This window comes from Notamacropus eugenii, chromosome 6 (genome assembly GCF_028372415.1).
Source record: "Notamacropus eugenii isolate mMacEug1 chromosome 6, mMacEug1.pri_v2, whole genome shotgun sequence".
Classification (NCBI taxonomy): domain Eukaryota; kingdom Metazoa; phylum Chordata; class Mammalia; order Diprotodontia; family Macropodidae; genus Notamacropus; species Notamacropus eugenii.
The window spans coordinates 211036081-211056908 of NC_092877.1; the positions used below are offsets into that span (position 1 = coordinate 211036081).

Sequence of the window (20828 nt, forward strand, 5' to 3'; positions counted from 1 at the left end):
TCGTGCAAAACTGATTATCTCTTCTAATAAGTGGTTTATCCAAGTAAGGATGTTCCATTAATTTTTTGATCACTAAACTAAAGGAAACAGTAGGCCAGAGAAGCAAATTCATCCCATTCCAAACTGGCTCCTTAACATACAAAGAACTGCAGATTCCATAAAAATATTCAGGAGAATTCAAATTCAACAAATTTGCTATTGTTATTAATAATAATGGCACTTATTATCACCTTACACTTTGCAAAGTGCTTTATATACATTATCTCTTTGACTCTCAAAACCATGAGCAATGCAATAAAATTCTCCTTATCTCCATTTTATAGAGATGGCTCAGTGAGATTACTCCAAATCAAATGGCTACTAGGGAACAGGCAGAACTGGAGCCCAGGCCTTCACTGCAAATTCCATGCTCTCTTTTTTTAACCAAATCACAACTATCTCTTTACGCAATAAGGACTTCCTAACAACAAGGCTTTGGTTGTTGTCCTTCACTTTGGAAAAGGACCACAATGGCAAGGCTCTACAATAGGTACAAATACCAAGATAAATAAGATGTGGTTCCTAACTTCTGGAGATTATCTAGTATGGGCAATAAACTCCATATAACCATAGCTCAAGTCAAGTCATGTTCTACAAAGTGTTCAACTTAATTCATTAAGTACATGATACATAGAACAAAACATGGTGCAATGGATAAAGCCTGGGGCCGGGAATCATGACTACTCATTTTTAAATCTAGCCTAAGACACTTTCTGGCTGTGTAACTTTAAGTTACCTAACCCCTGCTGGCTTTAGTTTCCTCTGTAAAAATAGGTATAATAATAGCACCTACCTCCAAGGGTTGTCATGAGGAAAAAATGAGATAATATTTGTGAAGTGCTTAGCACAATGCCTATCACCTAGTAAAGGCTAGAGAGTTTTACTTATTTATTTTTACCATTATTTTATTGTTGTTTTTTTCCCATGGGGCAAAATGAAGTAGTAAAGTGGAATTAATCTCAAGCTTACACTTTACTAAGAATACTGTGGTTATATTAGTGGCATGGAGACCGAATTAGAGATGAGGAAAATTAAAGGCAGAGAGCCCTCTTGGGGGCTATATAGCAAAAGAGTGATAAAAAGAGGCTGAAGCAGATAAGTGGCAGTGAAAAAATAAAGGAGTCAAAAATTCCAAAGGTAGGGATGATAGGATGTAACAAATGCTGAAATGTGTCCGGTGAGAGAGGACTCATGTGACTCAGCTTTCAAGACTGGGTGACTGGAAAAAATGGCAGTGCCATTAACAGAAATAAGAGATTCATGAGGAGTATGGGATTACCATGACAGAGGGGCAAGAGCACTGAATTAGAGGCCTGGGTTCCAAAATCCTAGTTTGGACTGTGCCACTAAGCAGCTGTCATGTAACTACTGTGGACCTAGTTTTCCTCACTGATAAAAATGAGCCTAGTAAATTCCACGATGCCTTTCAGTTCCAAAATCCTCTTTCATGATGTTCCAAGTTTTAGACACACTAATCCTGAGAAACAAATAGGATCCAGGTGGAGGTGGCTAGTAAGCAGCTGGATGACCCCAGGCACATATCCCAAACAGTGTGACAACTTCTTCCATGTATCGTTTTTTCTTTTAACTACTCTAACATCAATCACATTATGACGATTATTATTTGATTCAATGAATCCAGCAACAATTTTCTTATGCTTTCAAAAGTCTTGCGTTGGAGTAGAATCAGTGGCCAATAAAGAATCTAAGTTTATCAATAACTCATCACATTCTATAATCACTATAAAATGTTACAATATCTATTATTTATTTTAAATAGATACAGTCATTGACACACTTTAGTTTTTCTTTCCTGTCTCCTCTCCTTCACTCCTTCCTTCCCTCCCTCCCTTCTTTTCTTTCTTCTTTCCTTCCTTCCTTCTCTCCCCATCTTGACCAGGTTTGGAATGCAGGTCCTAAATTCAATACTGATCGGCATGGAAGCTTTAACCTGCTCTATTTTTCCAATCTGAGTCATTTGGTCCTACCTTACCCAGTCTACATGGATATTATGCCAAATATAACCAAACAAGAACTAGGCTAAACTTATGGTAAACAACAGAGAAAGGAAATAACAGTAAGTGAGATCAGGAAAGGCTTCTTGTAAAAGGTAGGATTGTAACTGAGATCTGAAAAGTCAGATCTAGAGACTGTTGCAGCAAGCACCCTGACACATCCAGGATGGCCTGCTAGCACAAGTTCTTAGATCTGCTTTTCTAAAAGGAAACAACTTTTGAAGGGTCAACAATCTTCTTTAATCACATATACCAACAGAGAAAATACAAGCAGAGAAATAAAGACCAATAGACAGGGCTTCTGTCTAACCATAAGCAATACATACATCACAGATCAAGAGACAGATCCAACTTTCTGACCATTACATACACACATGGTAACCAGGGAGGAAAACACCAGCATTTGGGTTTTCAAAGCTGGGGGCCTCCTTAATGGCTACTCAGACTGTAATCTGGCACAGGACGATAAGCCCCAAAGCAAAACCTCACCTCAGAGAGAGAGAGAGAGAGAGAGAGAGAGAGAGAGAGAGTGTGTGTGTGTGTGTGTGTATACACATACATACTTTCCAGAGTACTGCCTCATTAACAATTAATAAAAGTTGTGGGCCTTTCTACAAAACAAGCTTCCCCTAATCAAGCTTCCCTTAATGGGCTATACCTGAGGCCTATTAATGGGTAGGGAAGATCTTTCATTAACATTACATAGACAGAGATGAGAAGGGAGAGAATTCTAGGCACTGGGGACAAGCCAGTGAAAATGCCTGATGTCAAGAGACTACCTTTCTTGTGTAAGGAACAGCAAGTAGGTCACTGAACTCCATCTGGTCTGAAATATCTGAATACAATAATGTATAAGATTTTCTTTTTAAAAGCCCTAAGAAGATCTTTTGTCTCCAAAATATTCCAAGCTGTTCCAAGTGTAGGGCCCACTCTTTGACCATTATGTTAATTAGCACTGCACCTGCAGTCTTCTGTGTATAGGGTACCAAGAGTTCTGTCTCTATTTTAAAAATAATAATAATAATCCCTTCTTACTCCCAAATTAAATACAGATCAATCTATTGCACATTGTTTTAAAATTCTATACCAAAATTTCTTCTTCAAATTTGAGGCAGTTTGGCACATCAGAAAAAAACACTGAACTTGAAATTTTTAAAATTTAGATCTAAATCTTAACTCCATCACTTAAGGCAAGTCACATAACCTCTATGAATCTTGATTTATTCATCTATGATACAGAGATGATAATAATATTCATATTAGGAAACTGACAAGCTATAATGAGGATCAAAGGAGATTTGTCTTCATACATATCCAATTTTCCCACATTCTTTAAAAAAAAAAACCTTCATTAGACCTATTAATATATTCCTCTTTCTCAGGCAAACTCCTTGAAAAAAATAATCAGCATGTTCTCTCTTTCAACTCTGCACAATTTGACCTCATCACTCAACAGAAAATGCTCTCTCCAAAGTTACCAAAGATCTCTTAATTGTCAAATCTGATGGTCTTTTCTCAGTCTTCATCTTTCTAGACCTATCTACTTCATTTGACCCTATAGGCTCCCTTCTCCTTGACATATTTTCCTTTCTGGTTTTTCCTACTCTCTTCTGGTTCAACTCCTACTTATCGTTCTCAATCTCTTTTACTGGCTCATCATCCACTGCTGTCAATTGTGGATGTTTCCCAAAATTCTGTCAGTCTCTCTGGGTAACCTCATAGCTCCCATGAGTTCAACTATCATCTCTAAGCAAACCTTAAAAAATTATGCAAATGCTAGGTATTCATCACGGTTATAAAGTTATAACCTAACACATCTCAATAGGAAGAGTTAAGAATATAAGGCTATCTGTAACATTTTATCAGCCTCTCTTCGTCTCGCTAGGTTTTCATGATACAACTCTTTCTTGGTTCTCTTTCTACATGCTGGATGATTTTTTCTCAGTTTCCTTTGCAGGGTCTACATCCGGGTCACGAATACTAGGCTCTGTTCTGGGCCCTCTTCTCTTACCTTTCTATATTATTTGCTTGGCAATTCCATCAAAAATCATGGATTCAATCATCTTCTTTACGCTGATGATTCTTAGATCTACGTATTTATCCTAATCTCTCTCCTAGCCTCTAGACTTGCATGTCTAAATGCCTAGAGATTTTCAATTCAGCATGTCTAAAATGAAATTTATTACCTCCCTTGGCCCCAAATCCTCCCTTCTTCTATTATCATTGAGGAAATCTTCCAGTCACCCAGGCTCTCAACCTAGGTGTCATCCTGGCTTTCTCACTCTCACCACTCCATCTACCCATATCGATTCTATTGCCGCAACCTATGAAATTTACCCTCATAGCATCTGTTGTAACATCTTTCCTTCTCTTCTCTGACACTATTACAATGATGGTGCAAGCCCTCATTACCCCAAACCTAGACTATTCCAAGAGTTTTCACATTGGTATTCCTGCCTAAGTCACTTCCCACTCCAACCTTTCTCCACTCAGCTGCCCAACTGATCTTTCTAAAGCACAGGTGTGGCCATGTCATTTCTACTCAGTGAAGTTCAACAACTTCCTATAACCTCCAGGATGAAACAGATGGAACCGAATCCTTCACAACCCAGACCTTTTGTAATCATTACACCTTACCCTTGCATCCTCCTGGACGCTCTGCAATCTAGTGACAACGTTCTCTCTTGCTACTCTTCACACACTCCATCATCCAGCTCAAGGCATTTTCATTGTCTTGTCCCCAGTGCCTAGAATTCTCTCTCCTCTTCTGTCTACTGGCCCTCATAGCTTCCTTCAACCCCAGCTGAAATCCCATCTTCTACAAAAAGTTTTTCTATAATTAAGATTATTTTAAGTGATACACATTAACAGAATCATAAAGATGAAAGATTGGTATATATCATAGAAAAAAATAGTCCATTCCTACCCAAATTATTTACGTAATCTCTAACATTCCAAGCAATCATCCAATCTTTATTTAAACATTTCCAGTAAGAAAGAATTCATCACCACTCATGTCCTAAAACCCCCTGTTCTTTTTCATATGCTTTCTAGTCATGTCTCTTCTCCATGACTTCCTCCCCCCATTACATTAATAATTTATTTTTTGGAGAGAAGCATATAGGACTTTATATTTATCCCCATTACATTTCATGTTCTAGTTCCATAAAACTAGATTACAGGGGGTAAGGGAAATAATTAAATCTAAGTAGACTAAAGTTATGCAAATTTATCCTAGAGTAAAAACAACAAAATAGACTGACACTATTGTTTTCTCTCCAAAATCAGACACCAAAACATATAGCTCTCTTTTTAACCAACAATACCTGACCTAGAAAAAGTTGCAAAGGAATATCTGCTGCACTAGAAATACTCCCTATTTCTGTTAAGGATATCGTCATCCTTCCTGTCACCCATGCCCACAATTTAGAGTCATGTTGACTCTTCTCTCTCCCTCACCTCCTACATCTAATTACATTGTTAGAAAAAATGGAATGGAGTCTGATAGGAATTAGATTTTGAGAAACTCATATCATATACACAAATAAGCTCCAACTGAATATAAGACATATCATAAACAAGTTAGAGGACAGTAGGTGAAGAGATATTTTTCACAAGTATGGATAAGAGAAGAGCTCTTGTTCGAACAAATGAGATAGAGAACATAAGAGAAAAAAATGGACAATTTCGATAACATAAAATTAAATAGTTTTTGCCCCAAATCAATTAAGTTAACATCAGCAGTGAATCAATGAAACTGCAAAAAATAATCACTGCAACAAATTTCTCTGATAAAGGTCTGATAGGTGAGATATATATGTAAAAGATCAAAATACATAAGAACAAGTTTTATACCCCAATGGTCCAACTATATGAACAGGCAATTCTCAAAGGAAGAAATCTAAGCTATCAATAACCATATAAAAATGCTCCAAATCATTACTAATAAAATAAATGAAGAATAAAATAACTCTGACCTTCTACCTCATATTCAAGGCAAGATGACAAAAGGGAAAATGGTCATTGTTATTCTATTTGTCCTCTCATAGCTCCTCCAACAAACTACTGGTAGAGCTGTGAATTTCGGTCTAGTTATTTTGGAAATCAGTTATAATTAAATCTAGAGTGTCACCAAATTTTTCATACCCTGACCCACAATACTGCTACTCAATATATATACCCCAAAGAGATCAATGTAAGAGGGAAAGAATCTATACGTACAAAAATATTCAGATCAGCACTGTTTGCTGTTGCAAAAAATTAGAAACTGAGCGCCATCAGTTGAGGAATGGTTGGCCAAATTATGGCACATGAATATAGGAAAAGACGCTGGACTTGTAGTTTCATGTAAATGAAGTAAGTAGCTCCTCAGTAACACAAACACTCTACTAATATCGGCCAGCACCTTCTCGGCAACTTATAGTCTTAGAGAGTTCCCTAGAGAACTGAGAGGTTAGTGAGCTGCCCAAGATGACCAAGCCAGTATGTTTCAGAGGCAGGACTTTAATTCAGGTCACTCTGGATTCAAAGCCCAGGTCTCTATTACTACACAACCATGAAGCTCAATATTAAGGCCCTAGGAAAGAACAAAGAGAAGCAATATGGCATAGCGGAGAGAGTCAGTCTTTTGTTTCACTATGCTTATTTATTAGAAAGGAGGGTTGTTTTTGTTTTTATTTTTATTTTAGAAGGAGAATTACAGGAATAAGGAAGTGGATATACTACGAGCCATACAAAATAAAGTGTCACTGAAGCATTTAAAGATACACAGATGAAAAAAGAAGTTGAGAGAGACAGAAAAAGAGAGCTTTGAAATAACATTACTGAATTTATTAAAGGTATACAAAACATAGATTCCATATAAAAGCCTCTTTTCTGTCCTTTGATTACAGAAATATTCATGCTGATGGTGTTTGTCAAGTTTAGAATAACAAGAATAAAAGAAATAAAAAAGAAATGCCCTACTAACACATTCTTTAATACAGTATCTTATTCTACAAACATTATGACAAGAAAATAGTCTATGATTAATATTATATTACCACATTACCTGTGAAGCAATAAATAATAATCAAAATCCTTACTTCCATGTTAAAGAGGAAACAAAAGAGATACATACAGAGTAAGCAGAAAGGGCTCCATATTCCTCAGAAAAAATATCTCCCCCAAATTACAATTCAATTAGATATTTAGAATCAGATCCTGCTCTATTTCTTGGTCCATTTAATTAAACCATCTCTAATGTGTTCCAAACTTCTACAAGACCATAAAACTCTGGATAATGTCATAAGATAAAGCTAGAAGGAACACTAACACTCATTAAGTCCAACACTATCATTTTATAGATAAAGGAAATTGAGGCTCAGAAAAGTTACATGAGTCTCCCAAACTTACATAGGCACTAAAGAACCAGAGCCAAAATGAGAACCTCAGTATTCTAACTCCAAGTCCAATATTCTTTTCATTACAACACAGAGTTGAAGGCACTGTCTACCTTCAAGTACACAGTATAGGGGGAAAGTGTTCATAAACCTGCAACTTTCAACTTCGATATCTTTTTCTGCAGGTTTCAAATGTTATCTGCCAAGTTTCAGAAGTGTATTCTTCAAGAAACAGTTCAGCTTTCTGGCCTGTTTTAACCACATGCATCTTGGTCTAGATCCAAGGTTAATTAATTTTTCCAGGTGTTCTTCAATTCTCAAACCAATAACACCTGAACAACCAAAACATGAAACAAAAGTATCCATACATTATTATGTAGCTCATTTGGAATGATCTATCAATAGGTTCTTCCTTCTGTGTATTTTTATGATCAAAATTTTTCCTAGTGATAGAGGAAAATTAACATATAATGGATTATATATGTCTTTTAACTTTGCTAGATTCCCTTATCAATCGTTATTGTTCTTCCAATTATCACATAGCAACAATGCACATATTCTCCATTGAAATAAGCATTTCATTGCTATCTCCTTCAGTGTCCGAAGAACAAAATTTAATATCCATCTCCACATGGCACAAAGTAAGTAGTACGATCAAATATAATGAAGATGACTTCTATTTCACTTTATTCTGAAGCTGACAATAGAATATTTATATTTGGGGGCACTAAAATGTAAAAAGCAATTATGAGAATTCAGAAAGCTTGACTGATACACACACAAACACACACACACACGGCACACAAGTAACTATTTCCAATATTCCAGGGTTGTACATATGACTGAATCTACAATGAGTAGACTGATTTTAGTTAGTCAACAAGCATTTATTAAGTGCTATCTGCCAGATACTGTGCTAAACAGAGTATATAAAGAAATGTTAAAAATTACAAATCATCCCTTAAAGACTGTCAATCTAAAAATTTCAGAGGAGAGAAGTTTTCAAATGTTGTAAAGTCACAGAACTAAAAGCTTAGTTGCAAAGAGAAAAAGTAAGTTGTCCAAAGTCAGACAAGTAACGAGTAACAAAGCTAGGATTTGAACCTTGGTCTTTCAACACCAAATTCAATATTCTTCTCCAACTATATCATGCTACCTACTCCAAGTTAATATTTTTAAACATATGGTGTAGCAAAATGTTAAACATAGAAGCATGAGATAGGCATTAAACAAGCATTTAAAGAAGAGGACTGATCCATGTGCCCATCAGTCTTATTTATAACTATTTAACATATTCTCTTTCCCATAGGATAGAATACATTTAACACATACAAAAAACTCCATGGAAAAATTAACTTACAATAGCCTCATTCTCTCTCTTAGTTATCTGAACAGCTTTGTAACTAAAAAATCCAAGATAGTCAGTTATATAATGATTATTCTTATATCTAATATTACATGGGCTTCATATAATGCCTTTTTCAAAAAGTATAACCCAACACCTACACAGTGGCTGTAAATTTGATGATTATCAGCAAAACAGCAATTTTCTGAGTAGGTAATTCTGGAGAATCTCTCCTCTGACCACCAGAGGGCAGTGACAACTACATCTAAAATCTCAGAGCAAACAAAAATTTTTTTTAAGGAGTGAAAGAAAACCATCCCAGGAAGAAAATACCTGAAGAATCCATATCTGGGTCTATCTTCCTAATTTTTGCTAAGCTAAAAGAACAAGGAGTTTCTCTACTACAATATCAAAAAGCTCATGAAGGAAACATCTCATCCCCTTTGTATCTCTCAAGCATGTTTGTTTCCTACCCATCCTATCAACAAAAGTTTTCTTGCCAACTTTGAGTTCCTAATGGTGACAACAGCTGCTTTTGTACCCTTTCTTTTTACCCTGTGACAACTTCTACACTGGAAGAAACTTTTAGAGGAATTAAAAACAAGAATTCTAAAGACAAAAAGCAAATGACAATAAAACCAATGTAGTCCTTCCCATGATATACAAGCAAATAAGAAATCATTCTTTACTATTATGCCAACTAAGATAAACTGATATTTTGCTCTGAATACCTAACAGAGGGAAAGGGGAAGAGAACAGCTTATGTGGTAAATTAGTGTTAGACTTAAACCCAGAGACAATTTTTCTTCAGAATAGAAAAACATAAACATAACTAGTTATATATTACTTTTCCCACTAAGCAGTAGATTAGAACTAAAATGAACTTAAGAAATAATTTCATCAAATCTCTCGATTTTTATGGATGAGTAAAACTGAGGCCAGAAAGATGAAGTCCTACAGTAGTAAAGCAGCAGGTTTTCCACTTCTAAGACTAGAATGTTTTACACTGAACTAGGTTAAAGAAAGAAGAGAATTACATGATTTCCTTCCTCTTTCCAGAGGCCAACTTAAACTAAGTTATATTTAGGAGGGAGAGGAAGAAAATATTATGTTGCCAGTGCTGGGTGGAAATTCAAAGAGGTAGCCAGCAGAGGAAACATAAAAATTACTAGCCAGGTGTCCCAAAAGCAGTTCTCTAGGACCATAAGTTATAAAGGAATTGCTGATCTGCATCAGGTAAGATTACAGATCCAAACGCATATTATGCTCCCCAAAACACATGTGTATATACAGGGGTTTCCATACAAAAAATCAACCCATAAAGCACTCACTATCACTGACATAAAACTCAAGCCATCCTTTTAGAATTACCTTATCTATTAAAATATACCTCTTATTTTTTTTTTTAGATCCCACCTATGTAAAACTGGTTTTTGTGCATTTGTGTTTGTTTCTATTAATACAAGTGTGTGTTCAGGCAGGAGGGTGGGTGACTGTGGGGATTTATCTCAGATCTTCCTGACCACTTAGCAAAGTTCAACCACCTAACTAAGCAAGACCTCTCAATACTTCTAATAAGTACCTCACATTATTTTTATGGAGAAAATGAAGAGCTAAGCCCTAAACAATGTAACTGGAGTGATTCAGAACTGAAAGAAACAACAGCAATACTCTACTATGAGCAACTAGGAATGATAGCTATTCTCAGCAATACAATGATGCAAGGCAATTTCAAAGGACTCATGATGATGGACTCTTGATGAAAAATTATCCCACCTTGAGGGAAAGAACTGATGAAGTCTCAATGAAAATTGAAGCATACTATTTTTTACTTTACTTTTTTTCATTTGGGTATGTGCCTTCTTACAAACATGACTAACATGATAATATGTATTATATGAACATGTATAAGCTATATCAAAGTGCTTACTGTCTCTGGGAGGAACAGAAAAAGAAAATTTTGGAACTGAAAATTTGTTAAAAATGAATGTTAAAAATTGTCTTTATGGGTAACTAAGAAAAAAATTTTTTAAAAATAAAAATTAATTTTAAAAAAACCTTACTGATTGGCCAGATTCAAAAGCAGTCTTCAATGGTTTAATGCCAACAAAGCAAGATGTCTTGAGGGGAATGCTCCAAGAATATGTACCTGTCCCTATTCTGTTTACCATTTTTATCGTGACTTGGATCAAGGCATCCATGGGCATGCTTTTCCATTTTCAAAAGACACAAGGCTAAGAGGAATAACTAAAACAATGAATAAAGGAGTCAAGATAAAAAAAAAATCTCTTAATGATGCAAGATCATTAGGATGAATCTAATATAATGAAATTCAGTAGGGTAAGATCCCAACTTCTTATACTGGGGTTCAAAAATTCAGTTTCACAAGTATAAGATGATGGTGGCATGGTTAGACAGTAGTTTCTTTGAAAAAGATCTGACAGATGGAATGGACTCCAAATTCAATGAGTAAGCTGTATGATGTAGCAGCCAAAACAGCTATTATGATGATCTTGGGCTGTATCAAGAAACACACAACTTCCAGGAATAAAAAGGTGATAGCCCCTCTGTATTCTGTCCTAGTTAACTGCATATTTTCAATATTTATGCTCAATTCTGGGTGTCACAGTTGAAAAAAATACATTGACAGGTAAGAGGGTATCCAGGACTAAGGATCTAAAAGTCAAAATCATAAAGGAAGTTGGACAACTTAGCCTGGGGAAAAGATAGCTGTTTTCAAGTATCTGAAGGGCTGTCAAGCAGAACAGGGATCAGATTTATTCTATGTGATTCAGGAAGACAGAATCAGGAGCAGTAAATTAAAGTATCAGAGAGACAATTTAGGCATGATGTCAAGAAGCATTTTATAACATTTAATGCTATGGATGCTTTTGAGAGATTATAGGTTCTCCTGCCTTCTCCTTGGATGTCTTCAAGCAGAGTCTCCTCAGGTAGGTTATAATAAGGATTCCTTTCAAGAGAGAGCTGAAATAGATGGCTGCAGAGGGGGTGGAGCCAAGATGGCAGAGTAAATGCAGGGAATGCATGACCTCTACCTTAATCTGCCAAATACCTGTAAAAAATGACTCTAAACAAATTCTGGAGGTACAGAATGCACAGAATGATGGAGCGAAGCAAGTCTCCAGTCCAAGACAGCCTGGAAGGTTGATGGGAAGGTTGATGGGAAGCTTCTATTACACCGGGCTGGGAGTGAAATGTAGTCCAGTATAGGCTGTGCCAGCACAGACAGGGAATAAGCAGGTCTCAGAGGACTGAATCACTGGCAGCTGTGGTGGTTTCTAGACTTCTTGACCTCAAAATGCAGAAGACAACTTGGAAGATCAGTGGAAAAAGCCTGTCGGACCTGTGTGAGAAAGCAGAGTGATACAGCCCCAGTCCTGAGGGGGCAGAGGAGCCTGCAGCAGCAGCAACAGCAGCAATTGTTTCTGGAGCTCTAAGCCCACAGATTGGTGGGGGAGGAATCCAGTGGCTACCAGTACACCACCTCCACCCCCACTGGAAGCAGAGAACTACTTGACAAAAAGCCCAAAAGTCAAGTAAATGGCTGGGGAAATAAGCAAACATCAGGGGAAAAAAAATCAGACTATAGAATCTTATGTTGATGACAACAAAGATCAGAATATAAAACCAGAAGAAGACAACAAAGTCAAAGCTCCTAAATCCAAAGCCTCCAAGAAAAATATGAATTGGTCTCAGGCCATGAAAGAACTCAAAGAGGAATTTGAAAATCAAATAAGAGATAAAGAGCGAAAATTGGGAAATAAGGGTGATGCCTGAAAACCATGAAAAACAAGTCAACTGCTTGCTAAAAGGGATCAAAAAAAAGAATGCTGAAGAAAATAGCACTTTAAAAATAGCCCAACCCAAATTTTGCTACCTATACATGAGGGGCAGCGAGGTGGTGCAAGAGATAGAGCACCAGTGCAGGAGTCAGGAGGACCTGAGTTCAAATCTCACTTCAGACACTTGACACTAGCTGTGTGACCTTCGGCAAGTCACTTAACCCCAACTGCCTCATCCTGGGTCATCTCTAGTCATCCTGAGGAATATCTGGTCACTGGATTCAGATGGCTCTGGAGGAGAAGTGAGGATGGTGACCTGCACAGCCCTCCCTCACTCAAAACACAGTCAAGTGCAAGTCATGTCATTATTTCTCTGATGGCATGGTCTTCCTCGACAACAAAGGATGAACACACACACAACTATACTACCATTTTCTGTAGTAATTCAACAAAATTCAATGATTATAGAATTCAATTACATACAGTATTAATATGTAACATCAAACTATCCTATAAAAATGTGCCTTCTCACTATACCATTTTTTCCTAATACACACTCCTCACTTCCACAATTCTCTTTAGAATATCTAAAAGGCAGATAAATGCTAACCATCTACCATCTCATCTTTGTGGGAACTCCCTACAATGATTCAGATTACAGCTCATCAATGAACTCTCATTCTGAGAATGAGATGTAAAGGGCTTCATTGTCTTCTTTTTTTAAGGGATCAAGAGATGAGAGGAGGAAAATAAATGCTTGATAATTTAAAAAAACTTAACAGTTCTATGTAAATGAGGTGCTGAGAAAGATGACATTTCAAACATAGTTGCCTTCAGTAACTTCAGTTTTGCTCTAAAAGGCTGTTCTCTCTGAGGTCCTCTCAGAACTGCTTGTGCTTATGTCCAAGTACCAAGCGTCTACTTTTTTAAAGTGTTCCTTACACAAATGTCCTTTTATTTTCCTGTCCTTTTTACCAAATAAAAATATTCATAAGAAAGAAGCAAAACTATCTTACATACAGACAAAGAAATTGAGGCCCAGGGAGGTTAAGTGCCTAAATTTACACAGGCACTATGTGTTAGAGCCAATACTCTTGTTGCCTGGTGAATTTTTATCCATCTTTTAAGGCTCAACTCAAGTATCACCCCCTCTAGAAAGACTTCCTTCTTGATATCTCCTCACTGGTCCAATTCCCTACTACTTTGTTTTCTAACTCTTTAATAGAATAATTTTTCTAATATAGCTTTCTTTCAAACCCCTAGTAGACTAAGAGCTGCATCAAAGAAAGTAGTACTTCTTATCCAAATTATCTTCCGCCAGGGCCTAACACAATGTTTTTCACAGAGAAGGTACTGTTACGTTATACCATAAGAAAGATTTAAAGTGCAGGGAAAAGCTTTCAATAAAATTCATTATTTGCCCTCAAAACTCAGGCTCACATCCTAAACTGACAAAAAAAAGTCTACATATTAAAAAACTGTTCTATTATTCTGACTTTTGAAAATAATTCAGAAATTAGCAATAATCCATTTGTAAAACTGTTTACAAGCATGTTGGTTCATTAGAATAACAAAAAAATCAAAACATCAACTGAATATTAGGATCAATTATGCAAAAGTTAAAATCTAGCAATACAGAATGAGACTTTAGAACACGTTTCATGATTCTTGAAATTATTTATGGGGAATAGGATGGTGCACATACTCTAAAGAGAGCCTCCTATGAGTTTGGGGAGCATTAGCACAAAAAAAAGATTAATGCTTGGGCCACATCTGGGGGCACCTATGGTGTAACTGTTGCGGAGGCCCAGAAAATACTTACTGACTACTGGCTTTGTTCCCTCCTTATATTCTATTTTCCATTCACTCCACAATCAATCCCATTTGCTTTGCTTATCTTCTCCATGCCCCCTCAAATTGCCCAAATTTCCCTAATCAAGAGGAAAATAAGGTTAAAAAAGGGATACACTCTTCAGAGGTTTTTCCTGCGGTGGCCAATAGACACAAATGGGGCAGGTGGTACATGATTGCTCTACTAACATGAGAACTGATTTAAAACATACCTTTTAAAGTAACAAAAACATCCAACTCTTCTACATACATACTTATTCTTTAGTGACATAATTGGCTAGAGAAGAAGGTTAGAGTGGGATGATGATGGCTTCCACTGGGGAAACTGAGACCAACAGGAAGATGTAATTATGCCTTAAGCAAACCTCAAACACTGAGCATTTGGGTTCAGTTTAGAGAACTATAAGTTCAACTGGATCTGCCCTTCATTGTGTTACTACAAATGGCAGCAAACTCTTGGAGACCAGGCTTATTTGACCAAAGCTAGTGTTTTTACTTAGGATTCCAGCCACACTTACCACAGAAGCACCCTTTGATACTTTTCTGCTATTTCTACTCCCAATCTGAGTCAGAAACCATAAATGGTGACAAGTCTTTCAAGGATTTCAGAACCTCAAGAAAGAGATATAGTCTGAGGCACACTCTGAAATGGTCCCCATGGCAGAGGGATTCTCTTATCTGAGATCCTTTAGCCCTAACATTCTCCGTGCCTCAGGCTACAGTCTGAGGAGCTTACATCCCTAAGGAGCTCTCATGGTCTTTTTCAGACTCATTTACCAGTGTCATTCATTCAAACAAAACTTATTAAGAACGTACTTTGCACTAGCATTAAATTTTACTTATGGGAATTACTGGTTGGGACTACAACAGAACTTTAAAAAACAGAACTGTCCACATGGAAACTTCTGATTCCATGAGATACCAAGAAATAACAAAATAAAGTCAAAGGCTGAAAAAAAAATTGAAGAACACGTAAAGTATCTCCCAGGAAAAGCAACTGACCTGGAAAATAAATCAGAAAGAGAGAATTTAATAATCATTGGACTACCTGAAACACATGAACAAAAGAGCCTTAGAAATATTTCAAATTATGAAGGAAAACTGCCCAGATATTTTAGAATCTCAGAACAAAGTGCAACCTGAAAGAATTTATCAGCCACTTCCCTGAAAGAAGTTCTAATATGAAAACTCCAAAGAACACTGCAGCCAGAATCCAAATATACTGTAAGTAGTCAGAAAAAAAGTCATATACTGAGGAACTACAATCAGGATCACACAATATTTAGCAGCCTCCACTATAAAAAAAGGAGGACTTGGAATATGACATTCTGGAAGGCAAAAGATCTAAGACTGTAGCCAAGGATGATAATCAGCATCAGCAGAACTGAGCATAATCTTTCCAGGGATTGGGGGAGAGTGGATACTGAATGAAATAGAAGTCTTTCAAGCACTGCCCTTTAAAAGACTAGAGCTGAATAGAAAATCTGACATTCAAACATAAGACTCAAGAGAAGCATAAAAATGTAAACATAAAGAAGAAATCATAAACCCTTTATATTCTTGTATGGGGAGAGAATACATGTAACCCCTCAGAACTTTATAATCACTAGGGCTCTTAGAGGTAGTCTAATGAGATATATGACCTGAGTGTGATCCTATAACTTGGAGGTAATCTCAAAAAAATTGAAGGGTGGAAAAGAAGAATGCACTGGGAGTAAGTGGGGTGAGAATGGGGAAAATTACCTCACATAAATGGGGTGTGCAAGGAAGAATTGACATAATGGAGGGAGGAATGGCAAGAAAAGATAATACTTAAACCACACTTTCATCTGAACTAGTTCAAGAAAGAAAGAATACACTCAGACACAGAATACACACACACATTTAGGTACAGAAATTCACCTTACCAGGGAAGTAGGAGGGAAAAGGTTTAAGAGAAAGATGGTGTGTGTGATAAGAGGGAGGACAGATTAAAGGAGGCAGTGGTCAGAAGCAAAATAGACTCTGAAGGAGAAGAGAATAGCAGAATGGATTAGAAACCAGAATCCAAATATATATTGTTTAGAAGACACACTTAAAACAGAAATATACACATATAATTAAAATAACAGACTAGAGTAAAATCTATTGTGCTCCATCTTAAGTACAAAAGGTAGCAGTGGGGATTATGTAACTCATGAAGAGGAAATAAAAGCAATTATTAGGAGATATTTTGCAATATGGCAAAAAAAACTGACAATCTAAATGAAAAGGATGAATATTTACAAAAATATAAATGACCCAGATTAAAAGGGGAAATATAATGTTTAAATAACTAGTTATATATATATGTATGTATGTGTGTATATGTATCAAACACTTAGAAAAAGAAATTAAATAAAACTACAAATGAATTCCCTAAGAAAAATACCCCCAGGACCAAATAGGTTTATATGTGAATTCTCCAAAACATCTAAAGAACAACTACTTCCAGTACCACATAAACTACCTGAAAAAATAGGTGAAGAAGCAGTCATACTAAATTTCTTCCTTGACACAAATCTAGTCACAATCTGTAAACCAGAAGAGTAGAAACAGAGAAAGAAAACTATAGAACCATTTTCCTAATGAATTTTGATGCAAAAATTTTAAATAAAATATTCAGTCTCATAACAATAAAACTACCAAAGAATTACACAATTATTTTATAGAGTTATAAAAAATAATAAACAAAATTCATCCGGAGGAACAAAAGGTAAAAAATACCAAGGGAATCAATGAGGGAAAATTCAGGAAGGCTATGTGGCTTAGCAATACCAGATCTCAAACTGTACTATAAAGCAGCAATCATCTAAACAATCTGGTGCTGGATAAGGAATGTAGAGTGGTTGGGACAGAATACAGAATTATGTATACAGAAGTAAATCAGCACAATACCCTAGGTGTTTCATAGACCCAAAGATCCAAGCTACTGGAGCAAGAATTCACTATTCAACAAAAATTGCTGGGAAACCTGTAAATAGTCTGGCAAAAACTAGGCACCGACCATCATCTTTTACAGAGAATATCAATATAAGCTCACAATGAAGACATGATTTAGACACAAAGGGCAAATCATAAGCAAATGTGGGGAGCATGAATAACATTACCTATGTGATAAGGGAAGAAGAGTTCAAGACCAAGCAAATCGATAGGGCTATGGGATGTAAAGTGGTTAATTTTTATTACATTAATTTAAAAAGTTTTTGCAGAAACAAAATTTATGCAGCCAAAATTAGGAAAGCAAAAAAACTGGGGGGACATCTTGTAGCAAATTTCTCTGATAAAGGTATTATTTCTCAAATATGTAAGGAACTGAGCCAAATATATAAAAAAAAGAACCATTCTCCAAATGATAAATGATCAAAGGAACAGCTAGATTGGGACATGAACACAAGTATTGTAACTCTAATGTCAATCCTCTTTCCTGAGCAAGATCTAGTTTTTAGATTAGGCATGGGCCTTTGCTGGGTGAGGTATATTCCAGTTCTATCCCTGGACCTAAAGCAAGACTGCTAAGGGAGATAATAAGCTGAACTGTGCTATATAACCACAGCGATTCAACTCAACAGACAACATTAAAGGTCTAAGATACTATTGTATGCACTGGAGACACTAAGATAAAAATAAAACAGTCTCCACACATTAAGAATAGGTTGGTTACAGCAAGTACCTCAACCCAACAAAAAGTATTTCAAGCCCTGGGAGACAGACCACAGTAAGAATTCTTGCTCAGCTCTACTAAAGCTCACTTATACAATAAGATCATTAACTCAGATTTCCAAGGTGAAAGCTGGTATACATTAAAGTCCTAGGGAATATGAAGTCAAAGAGTTCAGATTCAAATTCCAGTTCTACTACTTATTGGTTAGCTGGCTGGTGTCCTTTGTCTTCGAAGAGGACCAAAATGACATCACCATTGTAAAGTGAAATTTCAGTGTGTCCAACTGTGGCTGATAAGACCAATATGAGCTCAGAGTGCTCTACCACAGGTTGGGCACAGATAGTCCATATGAATATTTGGGATGAATATCCCAAACTTGCGCATCCTGCGTTTACTTCGTGCTGTCTCAATTCTGCTTTGCTCAAACAGCACAGCACATTTTCTTACGTGGGCATGTCATGTTGAGCAGTACTACTTATTACATTCAATTTTGCTATAATACTTATTTTTAAAATGTGAATTTGTTTCAATTTGATTAGGAATTAGGAAACAATCTGAGTATAACATGCATTTCGGTTTACTGAAGTGAGATTTCAACACTGAGAAACAGAAAACTGCACCTAGCTGAACTGAGCACATAACTTACACATGCAGAAGGTTCAAATGTCTACCCTACCAGCAACCTCAGTTCACTGGATATTGATTTTATCCTAAAGGTTGGATAACACCACTTCACAATAACTCACAAGTGCAATTTTTCCTGCACCCACTTCTACAAACTATCTTTTTCAAGGTAAAGTGCTATACGTATTATCTATCTTCTTGTGCCCTGGGAACTGTAGGCAAAGGAGGGCTAATGAAAACCCATTCAAATCAATCAACCAACCACCACCTCTACCACCATCCCAGTTTTCCATCCCACCCCCAGTTCCTCTTAGAGTTGCTGCCCAATGAGACTGCTCTCTCTCTGGCAGCCAACTTCTCCAGTCTGGAGCCCCATGGGAACCAAGGCAAAGGTTTACTTTGGTTTACTTCCCCACTTCTTTTATGAGTCTTATACGTCTTTGCTGATGCCTTTCATGCCAAATCTCACATGCCAAGTCATCCTCAGTGAATCTTGCAGCCCACATTTCTCTAATATAGGTCTTTCCAATATCTTTTGAGAATTTGAATCTTAAGAGAGCATAGTATTTATTCACTGATAGACAAATGGGAGAATATTCAGTGTTAAAAGGTAGCAGCAGCCCAAGGTCACTGCCACTGCCACTATTTATTATAGTACTTACGTATTCTTTAATCATTCAGCATATATAAAAACTGGGCTATGGTTTTCATTAGGTTCCTTTTTTCATGTGTCACTGACAAAGTTTTGAGTGTTATGTCCCTCATTCAGCTTTCCCCCAAGCCCTGTAGGTTATATTGCACAATGTGAAAAACAAGGCAATTTTTAGGAATGCATGTCATGTTATAACAGTACTGTTAGCACTTACAGGATCCTAAGCAAAGCAGTTTACCTCTCAACTTTAGTTTCCTCTGTAAAATATCTCTGTGGATTTCACACATAAAATAAGAGTCTGAAACTAAAAGCAATCTAAGGTCTCCTCAAGCTCTCCTCCTCAGTGCTTTTGTCTGTAAAGGACCCTAAGTTTGGAAAACCTCACTTCAATCTCTGCCTGTTGAGAAAGATCTTTAATAATGGCTTTAAATGCCACTTTCTTTCCATGAAAGCCTTCTCTGGTCTTTCCCAGCTAGGAAAAGACTCATTCAACTAAACTCTCAACACACTATTGTATGTCACTTGTGTATTCAATATCTTACTTGACACTAAATTATACTGATTTAGTTTCCCAGCTTATCTCCTTTATTCACTCCTTGTGGGCAGGGATAATGCCTTACTATCTTTGTGATCTCCCACTCCCACATTGACCTCATCCTGCACATAGCAAAGTATAACAGCATAATAAGTACTGAACCAAAAAAAAAAATGAGGGATAATGAGAATTCTTAAAAGGATGGTTCTGAGAAAAAAAAGATCAACAAATAACAAAGCACAGATTCACTCATTATGACAAACCATAATCCACTCAAACAATGCAAATTACCCTGAAGTTTTATATGAATAGATTTTAATGTTCACTCAACTTTAAACCTAGAACAGACCTCCCTATGGCAAAAACATTATATTCCAAGTCTATTTTTTTAAGTTGGTGAGAAGTAGCTGAAATTTGATTGTAACAATATTAAATGTTCCCATGGAAAACATTTATAAGAAAGTCAAGGCTTTCTTCCTTCCTCAGGTGGACAGTCCTCTCAGCAGCAAGGGGGCTGAAAAGAAGTGAAAAGAGACTACATAGCAGGGAGGAAACCCTTAAGGGGGAGCAATGCAGTTCCTCGGTAGTGAAGAGAAATAAGAAAGAAGAAAAAAGACGTTCCTATCATGGAGCATAGGAGAGGTGGTCCTTTTCACATTAGAAACAAATTAGGGAACTTTCTACGATTTACGCCTATAATCAAATTTTGAATAATAATATTCCTATATTCAGATGCAGAGTATGAGAGCAGAATTGTATGTTCAGCATCTGTCACCTACAAACTCATCACATCATTACATACAAAGCATCACTTGTTTAAAAAATAAATGCTGATGGTACAAAAAAAAAAATTAAAAACCAAAATCTAAGACAAAAGTCCTCAAGCATCCTACTCTCCAAC

The 20828-nt window shown here is 36.5% G+C and overlaps 1 protein-coding gene across 12 annotated transcripts in view; it reads right to left on the reverse strand.

The window, feature by feature from the left end:
• The window catches only part of ARHGEF7 (Rho guanine nucleotide exchange factor 7), a 311991-nt gene that overhangs the window by 85870 nt on the left and 205293 nt on the right, over positions 1 to 20828 (reverse strand). The gene's annotated exons all lie outside the window — the stretch shown is intronic.